The sequence below is a fragment of the Hyperolius riggenbachi genome, chromosome 9, assembly GCF_040937935.1.
Source record: "Hyperolius riggenbachi isolate aHypRig1 chromosome 9, aHypRig1.pri, whole genome shotgun sequence".
NCBI classification, from domain to species: domain Eukaryota; kingdom Metazoa; phylum Chordata; class Amphibia; order Anura; family Hyperoliidae; genus Hyperolius; species Hyperolius riggenbachi.
Window position 1 is genome coordinate 46,152,634 of NC_090654.1, and position 24,528 is coordinate 46,177,161.

Genomic DNA, 24,528 nt, shown 5'->3' on the forward strand with positions numbered 1-24,528 from the left:
GCACAAATCGTTAGCAGATATGACCCCAATATGCAGATATGACCCCAATATGCACAAATCGTTAGCAGATATGACCCCAATATGCACAAATCGTTAGCAGATATGTCCCCAATATGCACAAATCGTTAGCAGATATGTCCCCAATATGCACAAATCGTTAGCAGATATGTCCCCAATATGCACAAATCGTTAGCAGATATGTCCCCAATATGCACAAATCGTTAGCAGATATGTCCCCAATATGCACAAATCGTTAGCAGATATGTCCCCAATATGCACAAATCGTTAGCAGATATGACCCCAATATGCACAAATCGTTAGCAGATATGACCCCAATATGCACAAATCGTTAGCAGATATGTCCCCAATATGCACAAATCGTTAGCAGATATGTCCCCAATATGCACAAATCGTTAGCAGATATGACCCCAATATGCACAAATCGTTAGCAGATATGTCCCCAATATGCACAAATCGTTAGCAGATATGTCCCCAATATGCACAAATCGTTAGCAGATATGTCCCCAATATGCACAAATCGTTAGCAGATATGTCCCCAATATGGACAAATCGTTAGCAGATATGTCCCCAATATGCACAAATCGTTAGCAGATATGACCCCAATATGCACAAATCGTTAGCAGATATGTCCCCAATATGCACAAATCGTTAGCAGATATGACCCCAATATGCAGATATGACCCCAATATGCACAAATCGTTAGCAGATATGACCCCAATATGCACAAATCGTTAGCAGATATGTCCCCAATATGCACAAATCGTTAGCAGATATGACCCCAATATGCACAAATCGTTAGCAGATATGACCCCAATATGCACAAATCGTTAGCAGATATGTCCCCAATATGCACAAATCGTTAGCAGATATGTCCCCAATATGCACAAATCGTTAGCAGATATGACCCCAATATGCACAAATCGTTAGCAGATATGTCCCCAATATGCACAAATCGTTAGCAGATATGACCCCAATATGCACAAATCGTTAGCAGATATGACCCCAATATGCACAAATCGTTAGCAGATATGACCCCAATATGCAGATATGTCCCCAATATGCACAAATCGTTAGCAGATATGACCCCAATATGCACAAATCGTTAGCAGATATGACCCCAATATGCACAAATCGTTAGCAGATATGTCCCCAATATGCACAAATCGTTAGCAGATATGTCCCCAATATGCACAAACCGTTAGCAGATATGACCCCAATATGCACAAATCGTTAGCAGATATGACCCCAATATGCAGATATGTCCCCAATATGCACAAATCGTTAGCAGATATGACCCCAATATGCACAAATCGTTAGCAGATATGTCCCCAATATGCACAAATCGTTAGCAGATATGACCCCAATATGCACAAACCGTTAGCAGATATGACCCCAATATGCACAAATCGTTAGCAGATATGTCCCCAATATGCACAAATCGTTAGCAGATATGTCCCCAATATGCACAAATCGTTAGCAGATATGTCCCCAATATGCACAAATCGTTAGCAGATATGTCCCCAATATGCACAAATCGTTAGCAGATATGACCCCAATATGCACAAATCGTTAGCAGATATGACCCCAATATGCACAAATCGTTAGCAGATATGACCCCAATATGCAGATATGACCCCAATATGCACAAATCGTTAGCAGATCTGACCCCAATATGCACAAATCGTTAGCAGATATGACCCCAATATGCACAAATCGTTAGCAGATATGACCCCAATATGCACAAATCGTTAGCAGATATGACCCCAATATGCACAAATCGTTAGCAGATATGTCCCCAATATGCACAAATCGTTAGCAGATATGTCCCCAATATGCACAAATCGTTAGCAGATATGACCCCAATATGCACAAATCGTTAGCAGATATGACCCCAATATGCACAAATCGTTAGCAGATATGACCCCAATATGCAGATATGACCCCAATATGCACAAATCGTTAGCAGATATGACCCCAATATGCACAAATCGTTAGCAGATATGTCCCCAATATGCACAAATCGTTAGCAGATATGTCCCCAATATGCACAAATCGTTAGCAGATATGTCCCCAATATGCACAAATCGTTAGCAGATATGTCCCCAATATGCACAAATCGTTAGCAGATATGTCCCCAATATGCACAAATCGTTAGCAGATATGTCCCCAATATGCACAAATCGTTAGCAGATATGACCCCAATATGCACAAATCGTTAGCAGATATGACCCCAATATGCACAAATCGTTAGCAGATATGTCCCCAATATGCACAAATCGTTAGCAGATATGTCCCCAATATGCACAAATCGTTAGCAGATATGTCCCCAATATGCACAAATCGTTAGCAGATATGTCCCCAATATGCACAAATCGTTAGCAGATATGTCCCCAATATGCACAAATCGTTAGCAGATATGACCCCAATATGCAGATATGACCCCAATATGCACAAATCGTTAGCAGATATGACCCCAATATGCACAAATCGTTAGCAGATATGTCCCCAATATGCACAAATCGTTAGCAGATATGACCCCAATATGCACAAATCGTTAGCAGATATGACCCCAATATGCACAAATCGTTAGCAGATATGTCCCCAATATGCACAAATCGTTAGCAGATATGTCCCCAATATGCACAAATCGTTAGCAGATATGACCCCAATATGCACAAATCGTTAGCAGATATGTCCCCAATATGCACAAATCGTTAGCAGATATGACCCCAATATGCACAAATCGTTAGCAGATATGACCCCAATATGCACAAATCGTTAGCAGATATGACCCCAATATGCAGATATGTCCCCAATATGCACAAATCGTTAGCAGATATGACCCCAATATGCACAAATCGTTAGCAGATATGACCCCAATATGCACAAATCGTTAGCAGATATGTCCCCAATATGCACAAATCGTTAGCAGATATGTCCCCAATATGCACAAACCGTTAGCAGATATGACCCCAATATGCACAAATCGTTAGCAGATATGACCCCAATATGCAGATATGTCCCCAATATGCACAAATCGTTAGCAGATATGACCCCAATATGCACAAATCGTTAGCAGATATGTCCCCAATATGCACAAATCGTTAGCAGATATGACCCCAATATGCACAAACCGTTAGCAGATATGACCCCAATATGCACAAATCGTTAGCAGATATGTCCCCAATATGCACAAATCGTTAGCAGATATGTCCCCAATATGCACAAATCGTTAGCAGATATGTCCCCAATATGCACAAATCGTTAGCAGATATGTCCCCAATATGCACAAATCGTTAGCAGATATGACCCCAATATGCACAAATCGTTAGCAGATATGACCCCAATATGCACAAATCGTTAGCAGATATGACCCCAATATGCAGATATGACCCCAATATGCACAAATCGTTAGCAGATCTGACCCCAATATGCACAAATCGTTAGCAGATATGACCCCAATATGCACAAATCGTTAGCAGATATGACCCCAATATGCACAAATCGTTAGCAGATATGACCCCAATATGCACAAATCGTTAGCAGATATGTCCCCAATATGCACAAATCGTTAGCAGATATGTCCCCAATATGCACAAATCGTTAGCAGATATGACCCCAATATGCACAAATCGTTAGCAGATATGACCCCAATATGCACAAATCGTTAGCAGATATGACCCCAATATGCAGATATGACCCCAATATGCACAAATCGTTAGCAGATATGACCCCAATATGCACAAATCGTTAGCAGATATGTCCCCAATATGCACAAATCGTTAGCAGATATGTCCCCAATATGCACAAATCGTTAGCAGATATGTCCCCAATATGCACAAATCGTTAGCAGATATGTCCCCAATATGCACAAATCGTTAGCAGATATGTCCCCAATATGCACAAATCGTTAGCAGATATGTCCCCAATATGCACAAATCGTTAGCAGATATGACCCCAATATGCACAAATCGTTAGCAGATATGACCCCAATATGCACAAATCGTTAGCAGATATGTCCCCAATATGCACAAATCGTTAGCAGATATGTCCCCAATATGCACAAATCGTTAGCAGATATGTCCCCAATATGCACAAATCGTTAGCAGATATGACCCCAATATGCACAAATCGTTAGCAGATATGTCCCCAATATGCACAAATCGTTAGCAGATATGACCCCAATATGCACAAACCGTTAGCAGATATGACCCCAATATGCACAAATCGTTAGCAGATATGTCCCCAATATGCACAAATCGTTAGCAGATATGTCCCCAATATGCACAAATCGTTAGCAGATATGTCCCCAATATGCACAAATCGTTAGCAGATATGTCCCCAATATGCACAAATCGTTAGCAGATATGACCCCAATATGCACAAATCGTTAGCAAATATGACCCCAATATGCACAAATCGTTAGCAGATATGACCCCAATATGCAGATATGACCCCAATATGCACAAATCGTTAGCAGATCTGACCCCAATATGCACAAATCGTTAGCAGATATGACCCCAATATGCACAAATCGTTAGCAGATATGACCCCAATATGCACAAATCGTTAGCAGATATGACCCCAATATGCACAAATCGTTAGCAGATATGTCCCCAATATGCACAAATCGTTAGCAGATATGTCCCCAATATGCACAAATCGTTAGCAGATATGACCCCAATATGCACAAATCGTTAGCAGATATGACCCCAATATGCACAAATCGTTAGCAGATATGACCCCAATATGCAGATATGACCCCAATATGCACAAATCGTTAGCAGATATGACCCCAATATGCACAAATCGTTAGCAGATATGTCCCCAATATGCACAAATCGTTAGCAGATATGTCCCCAATATGCACAAATCGTTAGCAGATATGTCCCCAATATGCACAAATCGTTAGCAGATATGTCCCCAATATGCACAAATCGTTAGCAGATATGTCCCCAATATGCACAAATCGTTAGCAGATATGTCCCCAATATGCACAAATCGTTAGCAGATATGACCCCAATATGCACAAATCGTTAGCAGATATGACCCCAATATGCACAAATCGTTAGCAGATATGTCCCCAATATGCACAAATCGTTAGCAGATATGTCCCCAATATGCACAAATCGTTAGCAGATATGACCCCAATATGCACAAATCGTTAGCAGATATGTCCCCAATATGCACAAATCGTTAGCAGATATGTCCCCAATATGCACAAATCGTTAGCAGATATGTCCCCAATATGCACAAATCGTTAGCAGATATGTCCCCAATATGCACAAATCGTTAGCAGATATGTCCCCAATATGCACAAATCGTTAGCAGATATGACCCCAATATGCACAAATCGTTAGCAGATATGTCCCCAATATGCACAAATCGTTAGCAGATATGTCCCCAATATGCACAAACCGTTATCAGATATGTCCCCAATATGCACAAATCGTTAGCAGATATGACCCCAATATGCACAAATCGTTAGCAGATATGTCCCCAATATGCACAAATCGTTAGCAGATATGACCCCAATATGCACAAATCGTTAGCAGATATGACCCCAATATGCACAAATCGTTAGCAGATATGTCCCCAATATGCACAAATCGTTAGCAGATATGTCCCCAATATGCACAAATCGTTAGCAGATATGACCCCAATATGCACAAATCGTTAGCAGATATGTCCCCAATATGCACAAATCGTTAGCAGATATGACCCCAATATGCACAAATCGTTAGCAGATATGACCCCAATATGCACAAATCGTTAGCAGATATGACCCCAATATGCAGATATGTCCCCAATATGCACAAATCGTTAGCAGATATGACCCCAATATGCACAAATCGTTAGCAGATATGACCCCAATATGCACAAATCGTTAGCAGATATGTCCCCAATATGCACAAATCGTTAGCAGATATGTCCCCAATATGCACAAACCGTTAGCAGATATGACCCCAATATGCACAAATCGTTAGCAGATATGACCCCAATATGCAGATATGTCCCCAATATGCACAAATCGTTAGCAGATATGACCCCAATATGCACAAATCGTTAGCAGATATGTCCCCAATATGCACAAATCGTTAGCAGATATGACCCCAATATGCACAAACCGTTAGCAGATATGACCCCAATATGCACAAATCGTTAGCAGATATGTCCCCAATATGCACAAATCGTTAGCAGATATGTCCCCAATATGCACAAATCGTTAGCAGATATGTCCCCAATATGCACAAATCGTTAGCAGATATGTCCCCAATATGCACAAATCGTTAGCAGATATGACCCCAATATGCACAAATCGTTAGCAGATATGACCCCAATATGCACAAATCGTTAGCAGATATGACCCCAATATGCACAAATCGTTAGCAGATATGACCCCAATATGCACAAATCGTTAGCAGATATGACCCCAATATGCACAAATCGTTAGCAGATATGACCCCAATATGCACAAATCGTTAGCAGATATGACCCCAATATGCACAAATCGTTAGCAGATATGTCCCCAATATGCACAAATCGTTAGCAGATATGTCCCCAATATGCACAAATCGTTAGCAGATATGACCCCAATATGCACAAATCGTTAGCAGATATGACCCCAATATGCACAAATCGTTAGCAGATATGACCCCAATATGCAGATATGACCCCAATATGCACAAATCGTTAGCAGATATGACCCCAATATGCACAAATCGTTAGCAGATATGTCCCCAATATGCACAAATCGTTAGCAGATATGTCCCCAATATGCACAAATCGTTAGCAGATATGTCCCCAATATGCACAAATCGTTAGCAGATATGTCCCCAATATGCACAAATCGTTAGCAGATATGTCCCCAATATGCACAAATCGTTAGCAGATATGTCCCCAATATGCACAAATCGTTAGCAGATATGACCCCAATATGCACAAATCGTTAGCAGATATGACCCCAATATGCACAAATCGTTAGCAGATATGTCCCCAATATGCACAAATCGTTAGCAGATATGTCCCCAATATGCACAAATCGTTAGCAGATATGACCCCAATATGCACAAATCGTTAGCAGATATGTCCCCAATATGCACAAATCGTTAGCAGATATGTCCCCAATATGCACAAATCGTTAGCAGATATGTCCCCAATATGCACAAATCGTTAGCAGATATGTCCCCAATATGCACAAATCGTTAGCAGATATGTCCCCAATATGCACAAATCGTTAGCAGATATGACCCCAATATGCACAAATCGTTAGCAGATATGTCCCCAATATGCACAAATCGTTAGCAGATATGTCCCCAATATGCACAAACCGTTATCAGATATGTCCCCAATATGCACAAATCGTTAGCAGATATGACCCCAATATGCACAAATCGTTAGCAGATATGTCCCCAATATGCACAAATCGTTAGCAGATATGACCCCAATATGCACAAATCGTTAGCAGATATGACCCCAATATGCACAAATCGTTAGCAGATATGTCCCCAATATGCACAAATCGTTAGCAGATATGTCCCCAATATGCACAAATCGTTAGCAGATATGACCCCAATATGCACAAATCGTTAGCAGATATGTCCCCAATATGCACAAATCGTTAGCAGATATGACCCCAATATGCACAAATCGTTAGCAGATATGACCCCAATATGCACAAATCGTTAGCAGATATGACCCCAATATGCACAAATCGTTAGCAGATATGACCCCAATATGCAGATATGTCCCCAATATGCACAAATCGTTAGCAGATATGACCCCAATATGCACAAATCGTTAGCAGATATGACCCCAATATGCACAAATCGTTAGCAGATATGTCCCCAATATGCACAAATCGTTAGCAGATATGTCCCCAATATGCACAAACCGTTAGCAGATATGACCCCAATATGCACAAATCGTTAGCAGATATGACCCCAATATGCAGATATGTCCCCAATATGCACAAATCGTTAGCAGATATGACCCCAATATGCACAAATCGTTAGCAGATATGTCCCCAATATGCACAAATCGTTAGCAGATATGACCCCAATATGCACAAACCGTTAGCAGATATGACCCCAATATGCACAAATCGTTAGCAGATATGTCCCCAATATGCACAAATCGTTAGCAGATATGTCCCCAATATGCACAAATCGTTAGCAGATATGTCCCCAATATGCACAAATCGTTAGCAGATATGTCCCCAATATGCACAAATCGTTAGCAGATATGACCCCAATATGCACAAATCGTTAGCAGATATGACCCCAATATGCACAAATCGTTAGCAGATATGACCCCAATATGCACAAATCGTTAGCAGATATGACCCCAATATGCACAAATCGTTAGCAGATATGTCCCCAATATGCACAAATCGTTAGCAGATATGTCCCCAATATGCACAAACCGTTAGCAGATATGACCCCAATATGCACAAATCGTTAGCAGATATGACCCCAATATGCAGATATGTCCCCAATATGCACAAATCGTTAGCAGATATGACCCCAATATGCACAAATCGTTAGCAGATATGTCCCCAATATGCACAAATCGTTAGCAGATATGTCCCCAATATGCACAAACCGTTAGCAGATATGACCCCAATATGCACAAATCGTTAGCAGATATGTCCCCAATATGCACAAATCGTTAGCAGATATGTCCCCAATATGCACAAATCGTTAGCAGATATGTCCCCAATATGCACAAATCGTTAGCAGATATGTCCCCAATATGCACAAATCGTTAGCAGATATGACCCCAATATGCACAAATCGTTAGCAGATATGACCCCAATATGCACAAATCGTTAGCAGATATGTCCCCAATATGCACAAATCGTTAGCAGATATGTCCCCAATATGCACAAATCGTTAGCAGATATGACCCCAATATGCACAAATCGTTAGCAGATATGTCCCCAATATGCACAAATCGTTAGCAGATATGTCCCCAATATGCACAAATCGTTAGCAGATATGTCCCCAATATGCACAAATCGTTAGCAGATATGACCCCAATATGCACAAATCGTTAGCAGATATGTCCCCAATATGCACAAATCGTTAGCAGATATGACCCCAATATGCACAAATCGTTAGCAGATATGACCCCAATATGCACAAATCGTTAGCAGATATGACCCCAATATGCACAAATCGTTAGCAGATATGTCCCCAATATGCACAAATCGTTAGCAGATATGTCCCCAATATGCACAAATCGTTAGCAGATATGACCCCAATATGCACAAATCGTTAGCAGATATGACCCCAATATGCACAAATCGTTAGCAGATATGTCCCCAATATGCACAAATCGTTAGCAGATATGTCCCCAATATGCACAAATCGTTAGCAGATATGACCCCAATATGCACAAATCGTTAGCAGATATGACCCCAATATGCACAAATCGTTAGCAGATATGACCCCAATATGCAGATATGACCCCAATATGCACAAATCGTTAGCAGATATGACCCCAATATGCACAAATCGTTAGCAGATATGACCCCAATATGCACAAATCGTTAGCAGATATGACCCCAATATGCACAAATCGTTAGCAGATATGACCCCAATATGCACAAATCGTTAGCAGATATGACCCCAATATGCACAAATCGTTAGCAGATATGACCCCAATATGCACAAATCGTTAGCAGATATGACCCCAATATGCACAAATCGTTAGCAGATATGACCCCAATATGCACAATCCTACAGCAGAAATGACCCCAATATGCACAAATCCTTAAGCAGATCTGAAAAGAAAAACCCATTTACTCACCTAGTCAGAAGAACTCCTGTCACGATCTCCTCCTGTCACGATCTCCTCCTGTCACGATCTCCTCCTGTCACGATCTCCTCCTGTCACGATCTCCTCCTGTCACGATCTCCTCCTGTCACGATCTCCTCCTGTCACGATCTCCTCCTATCCCGACCTCCGGTCCCGACCTCCTTGTGGCGCGCAACTCCCTCGGCTCCTCTTCCTTCCTTCCCAGGGCCAGCCAGGGGGGCATAAAAAAATGATCAATAGCTGCGAGCAGCAGAGGCAGAGCAGAGGGCACTCACTGTGACTCTGTGAGCCGGTGTCGCCTCTCTCTGCATGTAGCAGCCAGCCGCCCTGGTGCGTCACTTCTTCTAGACTTCTACCCACGTGTGACAGCCAGGCGGGGGGCAGAGTTAGGGGCGGCGCCGAGTGTGTAAATAAATCAGCGTGCTGCGATCGCACGCTCAGCAATCAGCACAGTCTGAGAAGGAGAGGGGGCGGAGTTGGACCAGTAGGCGGCAGCCAGCACGCACTGTCTGCACAGCACATATAAACTAACGTGCGTGCAGGCTTGCAACTGCTCGGACTCGGAGGCTCTGAATGGAGAAGACTCGAGGAAGGGGGCGGACCAGTAGGCGGCGCCGGGCACAGGCTGAGCTGCCTGTCACAGCCGGCGCCGACCTGGCTGGCTGAATGCAGAAGGAAAAAAAATAAATAAATAAACACTGACGCACAGAGGAGCGCCCACTGCCACCAACTGCGCTATAGGCAAAAATTTATAGTTGCCTAATGGCACAGACGCCCCTGCTACCTCCATTCCAGGAATCCGGTGGGACGGATAACTGTTGGACAACAGCTATTGTTGCCTAAGGAACTTCCTATCAAGTTCCTGTAATGTGGAGCTTTTTGGTCACTTTCCCCGACCTCTCTCCATTGACCAGAACATACTGCTTAACCAGTAGCCTAATCTGGAATGGTATAGGCACCATGATTATGTCCATGGCACAAAGAACTTGGTCATTGCAATACAGACGATGATGCAGCCCAAGTTGATTCATAGTTTGATTATTGTTATTGTTCACTATTGATGCCACCAGAGTGAGACATCTCCCGCTCACCCTCCCCTCTCCATGGAACTGATTGGGCTGTCACATGAAAGATCTTTAAAGTGACCCTGCAGTGAGAGTAAACTTATTAAATTAAGCCAATCCCCATGTAGGAAACTCTCTGTACTTTGCTCTTACCTCCATGCAAATTTGTTATAGCTTGAAAATGGGCCAATCAAAATAAACAGGAAGTACTTTAGATCTCATTTCCTGTTGATTTGGATTGTCCCAATTCCAAGCTGCCTACTATTTTTATTAGCACCTCATTGGCCATTTCTAGAGCTGATGGTTGGATAAGAAGATGGATGGCAAGGGCACTGATTGTAAATATCGTCAGTGTGCTACAAGGAAAGGGCATAAGCTGTGTACACACACTCGATGAAGCTCAGCCGAGGTGGCCAATAATGACCCCCTCTACCTAGAATCCAGAGTGTGTACGGCGATCCCCGATACCCCTCAACGCCTTGGCCAGCGATTCCAATTGGACGAGCACTGACTGAGAGCTCACCCCATTCATGCCTTCTACCACATGATGTTCCTTATGCACCACTCTTGTTGCCTCTCTCCCCACCATATAGTAACAGAAGGCTAGCAACGCGTCTGTACAGCCTTGGCCCTGCAACATCGCCCAACAGATCGAGTCCCGATCCCCGCCAGGCGACATTGTTACCTGCAGGGGTGGCTTGGAGGGGAGGTGTTTACTGGTGCTATAGCACCCCCAAGCAGCTTGGTAGCACCCCCATAGCTCCCCCATGAAGTTTAGGGCAGCCCAGGAGATGGAGGAGAGAGGACTAAAGGCAGCCAGGCATGTGAGAAAGTCACTCACCCCTCCACTTGCCTCCAGCGCCACAACTTCCTCTTCCCCTTCTTTATCAGCCACAACTGTGTATCTGTCTCTGCAGCAGGCATTTCCTATCATGTGATTCACCGGTAACGTGCTGGTGAGTCACATTATAGGTAACTCCGGCTGCAGAGACAGGTACACAATGGCGGCTGATAAAAAAGGGGAAGCTTTGGCGCTGGAGGCGATAGGCGAGGTAAGTGATTGGCGGTGCTGCTGGGGAAAGGGGAGGGGGGGAGAAAGCAGCCGGTCACCCATACCAGGGCTTTTCAACCTGTGGTACACGTACCACCAGTGGTACTTTGCTGTTGGCCAGGTGGTACACTCATTGTTTGCCTGCCACTTAATTACCCACCTGTCTCTTGTCCTGGTCCTGTCCAGCCTCCACAAAGTTCAGCTCCCCCTCCCTAGCTCCTTGCTGTGCTGCCCTGCGGCATACTTCAGACCTCAGCTAAGCGGTGAGGAGACAGCCAGGCGAATGGTGCACAGTGACTGCGGGTATACTTCATATACAGGAAGTGACATCACTCCACCAATGCCTCCTGCTATTTCCCTCCCATATGTTCCCTCTTTTTTTAATGTGTACCAGTAAGAAAAAAAGTGCCCTGGGGGGTACTAACCTCGGGAGGGGGAAGCCTCTGGATTCTACAGAAGCTCCTTGTCGGCGTGAATGCATGCGCAGTAGCAGCTCTCGGCTCATGCTCTGGCAGAAACAACCGAGCCTGATCGGGTCCAATCTACTTTTATCTACTGGGATAAAAGTGGTACAATTAGTGAACAGGTTGAAAAGCCCTGACCTATACTACAAAGGGGAGAAGGGGGAAGCATTTGGCCACATATACTACAACGGGGAGGGGGGAAGCATTTAATGCCCTATACTACACGGGGGAGGGGGAAGCATCTAATGTCCTATACTACACGGGGGAGGGGGAAGCAGCTAATGCCCTATACTACGAGGGGGAGGGCGGAAGTATCTCTGGCCATCTATATTACAAGGGGGAGGGGGGGAAGTATCTCTGGCCATCTATATTACAAGGGGGAGTGGGGGGAAGTATCTCTGGCCAACTATACTACAAGGGGGAGGGGGAAGCATCTAATGCCCTATACTCCAAGGGGGAGGGGGAAGCATCTAATGCCCTATACTACAAGGGGGAGGGCGGAAGTATCTCTGGCCATCTACTACAAGGGGGAGGGGGGGAAGTATCTCTGGCCATCTATACTACACGGGGGAGGGGGAAGCATCTCATGCCCTATACTACAAGGGGGAGGGCGGAAGTATCTCTGGCCATCTATACTACAAGGGGGAGGGGGGAAGTATCTCTGGCCATCTATACTACAAGGGGGAGGGGGGAAGTATCTCTGGCAATCTATACTACAAGAGGGAGGGGGGAAATATCTGCCCACCTATATTACAATGGCAGCACTTTACAGAGAACATAGTCATGTCACTTGCTGTCCTTAGAGGAGCTCACAATCTAATCTCTGTATATATATAGTAAGTGTTAGAGGTTTAACAACATAGTTACCTTAAACTGCAGTACAATAAAACAACCACAAGATGTTACTGTGTGTAAAATGTGACGGCAATCTTTATGGGATTGTCGTTTCCTGTATTCACTCTGTATTCTCTCTGTTCTAAGCAAGCTGCTTTTCCTGGTGGTGGTGCATGATACTACTCTGCATTTTTTTCTTCAGTAAAGAGTTCTAACTTGTTATACTGGTTGCCTATCTGCATGTACAGACCACTCTGCCCCAACAGTAAGTATATTAGGAGAGGGGGCTTCATTCAAAGTTTTGCTGTTGATGTCCACTGTCAGTGAATTACACCCCTGCTAAGTTCAAGTACATTGGGCCCTGCGAATGACTCGTCATTACTACGCCCACTTTCCAGTGCATGGGCACACCCATTTTTTGACGCAGCACGCAAAGCATGCCGCAGGTCAGCAGCCACCCTGCCGTTGAATCCAGCACCTGCATAGCACCTTCAATAATAAAAAAAATCCTGGAGCCGCCCCTGATTTCATGCAAAACTTATTGAGCCTCTGTACGGCCTTAAGTCTGCAGGTAAGCCAAGCTCAGTACATAAATACAGCCATTCGCTGTATGAACTCTGTTGATCTTTTTGGTAAGTGTGTATAAGCAGAACATCATCAGTCTTATGGAACAAGGCTTGAGGAAGGCCCTGCAAAACGTCTGCACAGAGGAAGACTCACAGCAGAATGTGTGATCTCCATCTCACACCCAGACTCACATTTCAGGGGAATGCCAGGAATGTGAATGTGCATTTATCTTAACCTGCGTCTGTTGCGGAAGGTACACATGCTCCTCGGGGCAATGAGGACACCTGCACTTGAAAGCTGTGGGTCAGGGTTGAGCATTGCTCATGTCTGGGGAATTCAGGTAGAACAGAAGCAGGGAAGGTGAATCTGCTGCTCTGGGAGTGACAGGAGTTTGTAGTTCTCAAGACATCTGCACAATGTCTATTGTCAGAGCTTCAGAGGGTCTTCATAGTCCCCACTTCAAGGGCAGTGTGCAGCTGCTAACCACACAGGGGCAGCCGAGGAGGATTAGGAGGAAAACACCCTCAAGGCCAGATTACATACCTGCATACCTGAGATAAAGGTCACCTGAAATTAGACTTTAAGCAGGCCATACACTGGCTCGATTCGCGGCCGCTTCGACAGCAGATTCGATCCTGGGATCGAATCTGCTGCCAATCGTTCGCGGTAAACGCAGCCGCCGATCCGATTTCCTCCCGAAATCGGATCGGTCCGTCGATCGCGCCGTGCGGGAAATTACCCTCGATCGCCCGCGGGTAAAGTGCGCGTCGCTAGCGGTGGCCGATCCAATCAAGTATACATTACCTGAGGCTGGCTCCCGGGCGTCTTCTCCGTGCTGCACGGCTCTGTTCCGGCTCCATCCATCCCGGCGCTTCCTGTGTCACTACAGTGACCAGGAAGTTCAAATAGAGGGCGCTCTATTTGAACTTCCTGGTCACGGAGTAACACAGGAAGCGCCGGGATGGAGCCGGAACAGAGCCATGCAATGCGGAGAAGACGCCCGGGAGCCAGCCTCAGGTAATGTATACGGGGGGGGGGCAGGCGGCAGGAGCAGCTCAGCAGATGGTGAATCGGTTTCATGCTGAAATCGGTTCACAATCTGTTTGCAGTAAAGGCAGCCATACGATCCCTCTCTGATCAGATTCGATCAGATAGGGATCTGTCAGCTGGTCGATCTAATGGCACATCGACCAGTGTATGGCTACCTTTATGGTCACTTTTGTAACAATTTGTCCCCAATCAGTGTAGAGATAAAGGTAACCATACATCTAGCCATGATGGGCAGTTTCGACCGAGAGACATCTGTCGGCTGCCCATACACCGCAGGCGATTCAGCATGAAATCTCTCTGGAATTGGCCGCATACGCCGCCTTGCTGCTGCCTCCCCAGTGTATAAATATACATGTGTGCATTTATATATTACCTGTCCTGTGTTGCGGTGTTCATGCGTGTTTTGAATGCGTCTTTTGAATCCGTCGCTCTTCCATTAGCGGTATACTACACGCCAATCTGGCTGCAGCCTTCTCTAGCATCACTACAGTACACTTGGGGAGGGGTAGAGAGGTTGGGGGCTATGTGCTGTACAGAAGAGCTTGCTGCACACTGAATAGGAACTGTCTACAAATCTTTGTCTCCAAAACTTTGTATGATTCATTATCAGTGGCTGAGCAGATGCAGTCATTAGAACAATTGTGCAGAGAATAGAAAGCATTTTCTCTTCGTACCCAGACTCCTCAAGCATCACTACAGGACAGAGCACTTGAGGAGGGGTAAAAAAAAAGGCTGTAAAGCTGCTGTACATAGGACCGTGTACATAGGACACTGCTGAACACTGAATAGGGACTGTCTACAAATCTTTGTCTGTAAAACTTTGTATGATTCCTTATCATTAGAACAATTGTGCAGAGAGCAGAAAGTTTTTTCTCTTGTTGCCCTTAGTTGTCAGTCTCTCAGGACGGGCCTCCTGTGGCTTCATCCCTTGCAGGGTCTATTGTTACACCCCTGCTGCCATCCCTGAAGGCTAATTTTTAGCGTTGCGGTGCGATGCGCTGATTAGCAGTGTGATGCTGGGCATACACGGCTTGATTTTGCCACTCGATTCTCCCGCTCGATCGATTCCCCGCTCAATTCCGCAGGCGATTCCAAGGCTGGATTTATACTTTTTCTGCCCCTAGGCCAAGTATGGTATGGCTCCCCTTCCATGTACAGCAGCGCCCCTCCCATCCCATGTACAGCAGCGCCCAGAGTTGGGACAAGGTCCTCCAGTACCCAAGGCTGAGACCCCAAAGTGCGCCCCTCCATCCCTCCCACCCCAGCCGTCACACACTGATTGCTAAGAGGTGCCCCAGGGCCCCCAACACCTTAATCTCTAGTTATCTGGCTTGCAGTCACTGCCATGTATCCCCTTTTCTTATTTCTCTCTGCTTCAAACACAATAGGGGAATGATAGTTGAGTGAGTTGTGTGCCCCCTCCTACACTGCGCCTCTCTCGCCTCTGCCTCGGCAGCACCCCTCTCATTCCATATGCAGCCCACTCTTCCATGTGTAGCATCTACAGTAAGTACTGTGGCACCTTTTCTTTCATGTACAACTCCTCTGGACATCTGCTTCCATTTTCATGTGTTGCCCCCCATTTGCAGCCTTCTCTTCCATATGTAGCGACCCCTATTTTATCTCTAGGTACCCCCTTGGACTGCAAGCGCCCAAGGCCCGGGCCTTTGTGGCCTTTCCAGAAATCCGGCCCTGGGCGATTCTCTTATCTTCCGCTCGTCGTTTTTCTTATCTTTTAGCATTGTCGTCAATCGAGCGTCAAAACGATCGGGCCGGAGATTGGACATGTCAGAAATGATCTATCGAGCCATCTAAATGGCTCAGAATCGAGCCGTGTTTTCCCAACATGAAACGGGCCCCAAGAGAGCTGAAGAAAGAAGATGCAGTCACATGACCACTGCAGTCACATGACTGAAACAGCAAGAGCCAATTAATGGTGGTGGGTGTTTATTTATTTTTTAATCTCTGGTTTGTTTTTAATTCCAAGTCAGCAAAGGGGAGGAGGATCAGATTGACAGATGTACACACAGCATGCTAAGGTGGTCCAACACACCCAGGAATGTGCTAAGTGGGCAAATATTTCAGTGGTAGATGGTGAGAGAACTCCTACCTTTGCAAGTCCTTTAGCTGTAAATGACAGGTTATCATGGGCCGTTCCAATCCTTGTAGGACATCCAACCGAGGCAAATAAACACAAAAATATCACCCTTAACTGAGTTACAAACTGACTGGTTTGACAGATTACTGGATGACCTGTAAATCTGTCAATTTGCAGCTCACTGACTTGAGCAGCAGCAAAGTTATGTGGATAAATGAGTTTCTGTAAACAGGTTGTTTTCAAAGCAATTATCAGATTGTGACTCCAGTCTGCCAATTACCATTTTAATGGACTAATTTGGTCTTCAAACAATGGCTCTCACCAGGCCAAATACAGGGAGAATGGACATGATAACAGCCTGAAGGCCAGGAGACCTCTGATCCTTGGACCATCACAGTTTGGAGACAGAGTAATAGGCATGGTGCCGTCTTATCACTGGTTAATCAGTTAAAAACACAGGAATCTCCCAACAATTATTAAACCTACAAATTAACAACAAAGAGGTGGGCAATAAACTAGAGGTTGGCTTGTGTCATGTAAGTAAACTTGTTTTTTGTTTGTCTGTGTTGGGGGGAGGGGATTATTAATTCCTGGAATCTAAAGGCCCATACACACGTCGGATTTCCGCGAACGACGGGTCGTTTGAACATCCCGTCGTTCGCCCGCTAAATCGGGCGTGTGTACAGACTGTCGTTTGCTTGATAAGAGTGAGTTTGAGCGATCCGCCCGGCGTGTGTATGGCATAGCTCCCAACTGTCCCTCTTTTGTAGGGACAGTCCCTCTTTGGGAGCCCTGTCCCTCTGTCCCTCTTTCCTCCTCATTTGTCCCTCTTTCAGGACTTTGTCCCTCTTTCTATGTAAATATATATTATTTGTATACTAAAAAATGTGTTTGACTCTAAACTTTATTCCCATCCTTTAAATTGATATATTACTAATTGTAAAATGTTACTGTGAAGGAAAATGAACCAGCATAGAAAGGACCAGTGTGGTTTGAATTATAAAACAACATAATTTTCTTATGAAATCTTTATGGTATGCGTGACTAGGGGTGTGTCAGGGGCGTGATTAGGGGTGTGGCGGGGGCATGGCTAAAGTGTCCCTCTTTCTCATTTCAAAATGTTGGGAGGTATGTGTATGGGCCTTTAGGCACTTATACATCTAGTGACTTGCACAACCGATCGACGATGCGACCAATTTCAGGCCAACTATTTCGATTGGACATGCTGCACGATGTCAGGCTGCCATGGTTGGTCAGGTGCTTGGCAGTAATGGGAAGTGATATCGGGACGAGCGACGAACATGAGGAAACCTCCCACGCCGTCCCCCTTAATGTTCAATGTGCCCTCACCGCCCCCCCCACACACACACACATCTCGATGCCCAATGCATTATGCATAAGGCCTCGTTCACATCATCACACACAGATGGCCGTGTTATCGGAATGCAACATGTACGATCGCACGCCATTTCCGTTTCCATGTGTTGCGTGGCTCAGCCACATGTTTTGCCCAAAAAATGTGTGCAGCATGCGTTTGCGCACCACACTAGTACGGAAAGCACGCAGTATGAATATGAGACAGTACAGTCTATGCACTTCTGATGTTCGTGCGTGTCTGCCTCCTACACGCGTTGCTGAAATACAGATGGCAACAAGTTACCTGTCCGCACTCTGGGCTGGCTGAGATGAAGGACCCACAGCCAGATGGAGAGGCAGCCACTGTCCTGGATACCACGGCAGCTAGTAAGTATTTTTCTACAGAAAAATGTGTTTAAATGACTCTAAATTTTATTCCCTTCAATTAAATTGAAATATTTTTTATTTTCAAATGTTAAAATGAAGAAAAACTAATGATGATATAAAGGGCCAGAGTGGTCTGAATGATAAAACTAAATCTTTAGGTTCTAAATTCTTTGTAATAGGCAAGGGGTGTGGTGTGGGTGTGGTTAGAGGTGTGGCAGGGGCATTTCTTAAAGTGTCCCTCTTACTTATCTCAAAAAGTTGGGAGGTTTGCACAGTTGTTTTGATTCTTGGAACATGGATGTCTGGGCCGTGTGGGAGTCAACAGGGAGAGAAAGGGGGTTGTATAAATACAATTAATTAATTAATTCATAAATGGGTGCTATATAAATAATAATAATGGGGTGTGAATACCGGGGGGGGGGGCACCAACACCGCTAGCCCGAACCAACACCCCCGGTTTGTAGTAGCTATGCCCCTATAACCGTATAGTATGGATTGACCATACCACTCTCAAAGTCTGTGGAGAAAAGGGGGGGGGGGGGGGGGTGAAAGGGATGGTGGCAGGCCAAGGTTGGACCCCAGAAGGCCAAATTTCACTGGTGGATCCTATGGGTTGTTGTTACGTCCCTGAGGGTATGGCTAGCATTAGAGTTCTTCACAATTTTCTTTCTAGTTTGGCCGAATTACAGATGGACTCGGCTGAAGACCAGATGCACTTCACACTGACCGGTCATACAGAACTCAATTTGGGTAAAGAGGTACCCCAATGTGAATAAAATTGGATTAAAAACAAGATAAAATCGAAAAAAATGAGGTGGCTTACTTCAATGACAAGATATTTGTATAGACAAAGAAATATTTATTTAGCACAGGCAATGCGTTTCAGGGGTCTAAACCCGCATCTTCAGGCCAATAACAGTGCCAACTGCAAATAGCCAATCAGCAAAGGGAGCCAAAACTGTTCAGTGAAAATGATAAATCTCTGAGCCCTTCAGGCTCTCTCAGAAGTGTGTTATTTTGGCTTTATTTACCCCCAAACAGTCTAGTGAAAAGTGCTTTCTCAGACCCGCCACATGGTTTGCATTCTTCAGAACTTCCCAGTTACGGCTACATGAGCAACATTCTGATGCCTACAGAAGACAATGAGAAAGCAAAGCGGTGGGAGGCTTCAGTTTGAGCAAAGCTGAGTCAGCTGGTCTTGGCCAGCATTGCCGTGTAGTGGGTGTATTGCATAGCACTCTTGCATCTCACCAGACCGGACATTGTAAGGGGTTTGTATGTTCTCCCTGTATTTGTGTGGGTTTCCAACGGACACTCTGGTCTCCTGCCACATCCAAAAACATGATAATGACAATAAGTTAATTGGTTCTGTCCAAAATTGACTTAAAGCTTTGAAACTTTACAAAAATCAAGCACCTCATTGACCATGTCATCTGAAGAGGAAGCAGTTATCAACTTGGCCTCCTGATGTAGAGGGAAAGGGGCGGAGCAATTACGGAAATGCCTGTATTGGAAGTGGGGAGCTGTCTCTGGGGCACCTCCGGGGGAGATGTGTCACTGAGGTACATCCAGGGAAAGGGGCGGAGCAGACTTTCACTCACTGGTTTTGAGGGAAAAGAAACCAGCTGCTGCTATGGTGGGAAATGGGCGCTGTTTGTCAGGCTCCTCAGGGGAGGGGAAGGTGGTGTCGCTGAGGTAAGGTGAAGGGGGGAGCGGCCTGTCACTAAGGCATCTCCAGGGGAAAGGAAGAGCTATTACTAAGGTGCCTCTAGGGGAAAGGAAGGGAGAAGGTGCCTCTATGATAAAGTGGGAGCTGTCACTGGGGCACCTCTAGAGGAGAGTTTGTGGACATTGTTTACTGTCAGGGTGGACTGACATTAAGATGAATGGGAGCCTTCATCTCAATGCGTTTACCATCACTTGTTGGCAATGGCTCAAACGTTGCGGTCATTAAAAAAAATTTATACACTGCAAATTTCATCCCACAGCAACTGCGTTAGGCAGTTCTGTGCCCCTCATGGGGCTCAAAACGCAATGCATGACTGGAACCATTGCCAAACGTTTTATTGCTCGGTTGTAGACACCCCCGGAAGCCTGTGTGCACCGACCCTTATTGTACTCAAGGCCAAGGCCACCTGTTCCTCCCGTAAAAAGAAAATGTCACCTGAAGTCAACCTTTGGAGTACAGTACAGAGTGCCTGTTGAGCCGTGTATTCAGCTGCAGACTGATGCTTTATCACATTTACCCTCTGCCCAGGAAATACACTGCACCATCTTAGCATGCCTACATTTGGGAGATGCTCCCTTACTTCCTCCCTCTGCACCAGTTGCTACCAGGGCAAAAAAAGGTGAATTCTGAAAGTCTGCAGCTGTCTTCGACACAAGAGTTAAATATACATTTCCATTGGTACACCTGTTCATCTGGGGACAGCTGTCCAAAGTGGGACTTTGGGAAGAGATCCTCTAATTTAAAGTATACCTGTGAAGTTTCTTTTTTTCTTTGGGGGGGAGGGGGGGGTGGGGGCATGGATCAATGTGGCTCTATGGAGCAGGACTTGAAACACCCAGAGTTACAGATTACCAAGCAAGCTCATGGTGAACCAGAATTCCTAGGAGTGTGTAAGGGATGAAGGACCAAAAACCTTCTTACTGAAATGCTTTGCAAAACAGAAGTATGCCTTCCTAAAACAGAAGGTATTTGCGATAAATTGTGCATGCGCAGTAGGGCTCCTCTGCTTTTCCGCCACAGTGGGGAGCCCGATTCGGCTGCCACTCCTTTTTGAAATCCGCCTTTTCCATATTGAAAATGGTGCTGACCCCAAAACGTCGGGTGTAGAGCCAGGCCTAGATTTACATCACAGGAGACTATAGGCACAGATGTCCTGGCACCTTAGACTTCGCCCTTCATGAACCTATAAACTCCCACCAAACTGCACCGCAAGTGTGCTGGCTGGCCCAGCTGTCACTTCTCCTTTACTTTGCTTGCCCATCATAGGTGCCCTTTAGTATTCGGAGGCCAGAGGTGCCCTCAGTATTAAGTAGCTAGAGGTGCCCCCAAGTATTAGGTAGCTAGAGGTGCCCCTGACTGAAAGGAGATTTTTTCAGTGTAATGCAAAGAGATGGGTGAGTAACCTCTCATTTAGACTCTCATCAGGACTCTGCATAGGGAAGGAGGGAGGGAGGCGCACAAGGATGGGAGTGAGCCGTGTTTCCATTATCAGGCGCCTGTAGGCACATGCCTACAGTGCCTTATGGTAAATCCGGCCCGGTGTACAGCTGCAGATGAGCACAGTTATAAAACAAATCTTTGCATCTGAAGGAGCCAAAAATAGTAATTATAATTTACACAAAACATCCTAGGTAATAAAGCCTAAGTGTCGCTGCGTCATCCTGTCCCTGTGTCCGTGTGTCTGTGCGTTTGCGCTACTGCGTTTATGCCGCACGGACAGCCGTTGGGATAGGAGCAGGATGGGCCAGGGGGCCAGGCGGGTGAGCAAGCGCACATGCGCGCTGACATGTGGCGGCGGTGACAGACCTAGAGCCCGTTTTTAAATTTCCTTAGGTCAACTAGTATATAATAAAGCAATTGACTGGCACCAGAAATCTGTACCTTTGGTACTACTTTGTATCGCCGGCAGCACTATCATAGTTCTGATCTACGTGTGACGCTGTGCACGCATGTCCTGCCTGCATTTACAGGAACCGAACAGGCAAGTTTTTTTGTACAATTTTTCAGCTGGGTTACTCGAGTGCAAAACCGGGCAGATATCTGCTTTCCTTCTGCATTCTGAAAATGTGGGTCATCTGGTCTCCACCCCGGCTCCTGTTGTTGACACTCAGCTGGACGCACACGGCCTCAGCAGGTGAAGAGCAAATCATTGTAAGACAGTGACGCTTTAACCTCTTCTTGGCAAAAGGGGGCGTTGGCCGGCTTTATGATATAGGTGGTCTTTGGTGAGTAAGGGGTTGGTGGGGCACCATCAGATAGATTATCACTATTACTGAGCCAATGCTGAGCTGCAAAACTGAGGGGGCAACAACAGGTGTCGCCTCCCCACCTGTCCCCTCTGAGTTGTGCTACCAGCTGCAGCCACAAGCATATGTGTACCCGTGAGTAAGGCACAGGGGGAAGCTGGACCTGCGCTAATGGTGGCTAAGAATAGACCTGACGGTATCCCGTTACAAGCAGGGCTGTAGACCCTTGTGCTGTATGTCATGTCATTCCGCCTCTCAAAACATACATCCCGGGTCCTGTGATGCATAAGGGTGGTGTAATGCTGCAGGTCACAGCTCCAGGGGATAGGAAGATATTATACACACATAGGGATATTTGGACAATTTGTCCCACAAAAAGCAAAGCAGGTAATGTGGGCGCTGGCGGTACTGTGGTGAAATGGGTGCCGAGCAGACCGCAATATTAATAGCAGCTATAGCGGTGCCCCTGGGGTAGCTTGGGCACCTGATAAAAATATCGGGATTGCGGCCGGCTCCTGATAAATAGCGGAGGGGAGGGCGTATTTAGCAGCGAAGATTGTGGATGTGTGAGCCAGTTAGGATTAGGTATTGGAGGGGTCGTTAGGGTTAGGCATCAGGGTAGGGGGTTTGGTTAGGGCTAGGCATCAGGGGGAGTCGGTTAGGCATCGGTTGGGGGGATCGGTTAGAGTTAGGCATTGGGGGGGTCATTAGGGTTAGGCATTGGGATGGGGGGGGTTGGTTAGGGTTAGGCATTGGGAGGGAGTCAGTTAGGGTTAGGCATCGGGGTCTGGGATCGGTTAGGGTTAGGCATTGCAGGGGGGGGGTCATTAGGGTTAGGCATTGGGATGAAGGGGGTTTGGTTAGGGCTAGGCATTGGGGAAGTCAGTAACAGTTAGGCATCGGTTTTAGGATCAGTTAGGATTAGGCATTGGGGGGTCATCAGGGTTAGTGTGATGAATAGCGGAAAAGCCGCCGCATGTTCTGACAGTAAGGCGGCTGATTCCGCGTCTGATGCGGCGGTTTGTCCGCGTCAGCATGCGTCTGGGTTGTCTGGAACTGGTGGGGCACATGGGAGGAATGGCGTGGGGGCCGCCGCGTGTTCTGACGGTAAGGCAGCGGATTCCGCGTCCAGTGCGGTGGTTTCCCCGCAGCAACATGTGTCTGGGCTGTCTGGACCTAGTAGTGCACACAGATGGAGAGCTACGCGCGCGCGCTGCAAGACAAGCTCTTTATACCAATAGGAGGAAGATCAGCTGATCAGGGCGGTCAGCTGATCCCTGATCAGTCAGTGATTGGTTGATGGGAGCTTGGCGGCGCTGTGGAGCGCTTTACTATATATATCTCCTGCTGTTCAGTTGCTGGTTGTCTGGCGTTGCGAATGCCTATGTGTTAGCACTCAGACCTTAGTCAGATCCTTCAGTGTGGTGGTACCAGGAGGCCCTGGGAATCCACACTTAGCCAGTCACTGTATATCATCTGTGTTATTCTCTAGCATAGTTCCAGGGTGTTGAGATCACGGCCCTCACACCCCAGACTAGGAATACTGTATATCATCTGTGTTATTCTCTAGCATAGTTCCAGGGTGTTGAGATCACGGCCCTCACACCCCAGACTAGGAATACTGTATATCATCTGTGTTATTCTCTAGCATAGTTCCAGGGTGTTGAAATCACGGCCCTCACACCCCAGACTAGGAATACTGTATATCATCTGTGTTATTCTCTAGCATAGTTCCAGGGTGTTGAGATCACGGACCTCACACCTCAGACTAGGCCAGGGATGTCAAACCGGTCCTTCGAGGGCCGAGATCCTCACACATTTTTGACATAGCTCAAATGA